A 5,446-nucleotide genomic window follows, 5' to 3' on the forward strand; every position below is an offset into this window, starting at 1 on the left:
GACAGTGCGGCACTCCCTCAGTTCTCACCCTCTGACAGTGTGGCACTCCCTCAGCACTGACCCTCCAACAGTGCAGCGCTTCCTCAGCACTGACCCTCCCACAGTGCGGCACTCCCTTAGTCCTCACCCTCTGACAGTGTGGCACTCCCTCAGCACTGACCCTCCGACAGTGCAGCACTTCCTCAGCACTGACCCTCTGATAGTGCAGCATTCCCTCAGCGCTGACCCTCCGAAGGTGCGGCACTCCCTCAGCACTGACCTTCCGACAGTGCGGCACTCCCTCAGCACTGACCCTCCGACAGTGCAGCACTCCCTCAGCACTGACCCTCCGAAGGTGCAGCACCCCCTCAGCACTGACCCTCCGACAGTGCAGCACTCCCTCAGCACTGACCTTCCGACAGTGCAGCACTCCCTTAGCACTGACCCTCTGACATTGCAGCACTCCCTCAGCACTGACCTCTGACAGTACTTTATTCGGAGTTTTCTCCCAGAGTTTTTACCCAATGAATACACTGGGATGGCTTGATCTCCCACTTCCCAGTAAGGCCTGGTGTTTATGGGGATGGGTTGTGATTGAGTTGAAGTTGCCCTGCGGTTTTGCAGTGTTCTGTCTGGAGCTGCCACTGCTTGGGACATGGATCAAGGTGGTTGCCAGTTGGTTCTGACACATGGCTGTCCTGCTGGGTCAGGGCGGTGAAGATGGTGATTTGTTTCTCAGTGCCTGAAATGTAACAGACCCACCAACAAGGCATCACACCCCCCCACCCCACCCCACCCCACCCCCACCCCAGTAAGTCAGGAGAGTGTGTGAGAATCGTTGCTCACTCATCCCCAGCTCTTTCTAATGTATTCAGACATTATGACAATTACTGCAGTGCGTAACCATTCTGCAAATGTTTAATAAGGCTTAACCCCATCTGCAGCAACTGAACTGATTGGATGGTGTGATGAAAACAACAATGACTTGCATTTATATAGAACCCCCTCTATTCCAATGGCCCAAGGTGCTTCTCAGGAGCAGAGTGTTACACTGAGACACAGCAGGAACTATTCAGTCCCACCGCCAAAAGCTTGGCCAATTTTATAGATCTTAAGGAGCATCTTAATGGGGTCGGGGGAGGGCGTGAAATTGGGGTGGGCTGGGAGGTTAGGGAGGAAATTTCAGAGTCTGGGTGTTCACCAACGTGCAAGCAATTAAACTTTTTCATCGACACCCTTCTCATTTATTCGCCATCTTTCACAGCTTCGGAATGTCCCAGAGCACAGACGACAACGCAGTGTTTCTGGACACACAGGCAGTGTTGTGTGATGTGGTGACAGCAGCAGACTGTTTGTACACAGCAGGATCCCACAAACAGCTCCACGTAAACGATCCTGGCTGGTCTGACGCTGGTGGCGTTGGCTGAGCCGTAAATCCTGGCCCCATTCACTGCGGAGAAACCCCTTCCCCCCCTCCCCCCCACCCCCATCCCCATTCAGATCACTCAGGAGAACAGGTCCCATTTAGTGAGGATGTACAGACTGTTGCACGGAGCGACAGGGTGGGGAGGGAAACTGGGAGGGGGACACTTTTAAAAATATGTGGAATAAACACATTGAGGGCAGGAAGAATGTAGCTTTGACTTAAATTTAAATAAACAGCGACCTGTGTGTGTGGCTTAACTAGAAACTTGTGAGAACAGAGCATCACAGTGATTACTGACATCGTACTAATTCCCTGGCCCTCTGCCATCAAACATATTTTTGCAAGGACATTCTGCCCGCGATCTGCGAGCCCCGGTGCCATGTGTGGCTGTTCCAGTCTCGATCCCTTGCTGCCTCCACCCATTTGGGCCCTCTCTCTAGGCCTCAGTGCTGTCTGCGTGCATAAAATAAACCGTAAAACTTTTTATTAAAATAACAGATACCATCGAAGGGAGTAACAGGGCTATAATTCTATTTGGGTGATGTTATATACCGCAAACGGTGAAGTTTGCAGCCAGTTTATAAAAGAGCATCCAAGTAACTGGTCTGAATTCCAGGCCGATGGCTCTCTCATAGGTATTTATTTTAAGGAACAGAGCTCCTCTGTCTGAAGTTAGCTCAGGGAAAGGTTGAGAAATCACAAGACCACAATCACAGCCAGATTCAGGCCCTGGGGATCTCATCTGTTGCTGCGCTCCTGTGACCATGAGGTATACATTTCAAACTGTCTTTCTCCAGCCCAGGCCATTTTGGACTGAGATGAGGAAGGATTTCTTTGCTCAGAAAAGGCGGTGGTCTGTGGAACTATCTGCCCCAGAGACGTGGGGATGTTCAGAATCCTCAAGAAAGAGTTTAATGGATTTCTAGATATTTATGACATAAAGGATAATGTGGGGAGGTGGTGTTGGCGAGATCATCCAGAATGGTGGAACAGGTTTGAGGGGCAGAATGGCCTACTCCCGCTCCTATTTCTTTTGTTCTAGCAGAGGTGAGGGGTTGTTCAGTGGACTAGCAATCCATGAGCCAGGCAAATTTCATAAACTCAGCAGGTCCAGTGGCATCTGTGGAGTGAGAGACCGAGTTAAGGTTTCGAGTCCAATTGTTTTGCTTTAGACCACAGAACACAGCTGACTCCGTCCTGACAAAGTGTCATACTGGACTCAAAACGTTAACTCTGCTTCTGTCTCCACTGCTGTGACCAGACCTGCTGAGTTTGTCCAGCATTCTGAGAGTTTGTTTCAGATTTCCAGCATCCCCAGTGTTTTGCTTTCTGATGGGTCAGGTGCAAGTTCCAGAAACAGGGATTCAAATCCAATCATGGCATTTATGGAATTTGATGCAATAAAAATGCATGATAAAATGTCACTCCAAACGGTGTGCATGTAGCAATGCCAAAACCCATGTGATTCACTCTTATCTCTCAGCCATCTCAACATGGTCTGGCCGACACGGGACTCCAGACCCACACACTATGGTTGCCTTTTAACTGCCTTTCAAAATGACACTAGCAAGGTTCAGTAATGAGGGGGCGCTGCACTGTTGGAAGTTCAGTGCTGAGGCAATGATACACTGTCGGAGGATCAGTGCTGCACTGTCGGAGGGTCAGTACTGAGGGAGTGCCGCACTGTCGAAGGGTCAGTGCTGAGGGAGTGCCGCACTGTCGGAGGGTCAGTGCTGAGGGAGTGCCGCACTGTCGGAGGGTCAGTGCTGAGGGAGTGCCGCTCTGTCAGAGGGTCAGTGCTGAGGGAGTGCCGCACTGTCGGAGGGTCAGTGCTGAGGGAGTGCCGCACTGTCGGAGGGTCAGTGCTGAGGGAGTGCCGCACTGTCGGAGGGTCAGTGCTGAGGGATTGCTGCTCTGTCGGAGGGTCAGTGCTGAGGGACTGCTGCGCTATCAGATATGTTGTCCTTTCTTGTTTTTCTGAGGAGTCCCCTCACCTCACAAGTGGAATTGAAATATCTTACGACACAAATTGTGTGATTGGAGAGGATTCTCCTCTGAGTCCTGATGAACATTCCTCAATCCACATCAATAAATACAGACTTTCTGGTCAAATGTGCTGTGTGTGGGAGATGGAGTGCAGACATTAACTGCCAAAGCTATAGTTTACAACAGCGACTACACCTTCAATAGTATTTCATTATCTGGTGAGTGTTTTGGGACTTTGAGTGTGTGAGAATCGTTCTGTGGAAATCCCAGAGGTTCTCTTTGTGAGTCTTCTTTGTCCCTTGATATTTTGTTGGCAGTTACACGGAGCACAGAAACGGTGTCCACCTCCTGTCCAAGTCACTGCAAGGGGACGCAATCTCCTCAACTCAGCCTCCCTGACCCATTCTGTATATCCAAATCCCTGTATCCATTTTTTTTAGTATGATTGTGGTGTTACTTTTAGGGAGCAGTGAAGATTATCCCATTCCCTTGCCTGAACTCGATGGATTGACTGACTATCTTACAGTTTAGGGGGTGGTGGGTCATTCAGTCTATCGTTGGTACTGGCTCTCTGAACAAGCCCTCCAATTGGTCCTGTTATCTAGTGCCCCTCTTCAGCCCTACAAAACCCATTCTCCCTTGCAATTATTTATTCAGTTCATCTTTGTCAAAGTCCCTATTAAATCTGCTTCAACTGCCAAAGTCACACCAACATAGTGCTCTAGATGAAAGTCTCATCTCTCTTTAATGTCCATTACCTTGGAATATGGTTTTGTCCAAAGTTATTTTGCTTCTAACCTTTATTTGTCCTCCAATTCCTACCCAGCTTAGCAATTGGTTAACAAAAATACACTGAAAAAAATTAATTTAATTGATTTCCATTACTTCTTGGGCTGTATTTGAATTCAGGTCCCAGTGCTGAACAGGAATATTTACATCTTATCCTGAATCAGCAAATTAGGGTTTCGTTTTCTGAAGCATTTTGCAACAGTTTAGTTATGTTTCTCTTCATATTTTTTAGAAAAGAAAAACAGACAGTTCTCGCTTCTTTCGTCTGTGATTTCACAATCAGCCTGATACGAACAAACAGAGTCTTACTCTGAAACCCACAGGCAGGGAGGAACATGAAATTGTTTGTAGAATTGTCTTAATTGTTGCTTCAATCTTCACCAATGGGGAAGGGATGTTAAAAATGAATAAATCTGGATTAGCCCCCATCCCTACAAACTTGCTGATCAAATTCATCTCAACAACTGATTTCACACTTGTGAATCGACAATTATTTACAGCTTTTCTACTGAAACTAATTATCATTTTGCTTTTCATAGTCAGTACTTTAATTCTTTGAATTTATTGAACAAAAAAAAAGAGTAATTTGACGTGAGAGCGATTTCCCTCCAGGCTCTAGACCAATGTCTGAATCACATTGACTGTTATAAAAACAAAGGCTTTGGGGCAGGGAGAGATAGGGACAGGGTGTTTGAAGTGAGAGGAGAGATAAGGAGGATATGCTAAATCTTTATGAATCGCCGGTTAGGTCTCTGTTGGAACATCGGGTCGGATTTGAGAAGCTGCTAGGCTTTAGCAAGGACTTAGGGGAGATTTAACAGAGTGGTTCCAGGGTCGAGGGACTTCAGGTGTCTTGAGGGATTCAGGAAGCTGGGACTGTTCTCCTTAGACCAGGAATATATATCATGTTCAAAACCATACATTGTTCAAAATAAGGAGAAACTGTTTCTAATGATAGAAGGGTCAGGACACAGATTAATGTCATTGAGAAAATGCACTGCCTGAAAATGTTTAAGTTCATAGGAGCTTCATTCAAAAGGAGATCTGGATAAATACCTGAAGGTTGGAAAATTATCCAGGCAACAGATTGGGAGGGAGAAACAAGCAAAGGGCACCCTCCTGTCATATCCTTTTGTGATTTCACAAATGCATTCAAGATGGGTGAGAGAAAAGCACACACCCCCACCCAACCACATCCCTCCACACACATACACACACACACCCATATCCCTCCCCACACACAAATAAACCCACACACACATTCTC

Source organism: Chiloscyllium plagiosum, chromosome 39, assembly GCF_004010195.1.
Source record: "Chiloscyllium plagiosum isolate BGI_BamShark_2017 chromosome 39, ASM401019v2, whole genome shotgun sequence".
In the NCBI taxonomy this organism is placed as follows: Eukaryota; Metazoa; Chordata; class Chondrichthyes; order Orectolobiformes; family Hemiscylliidae; genus Chiloscyllium; species Chiloscyllium plagiosum.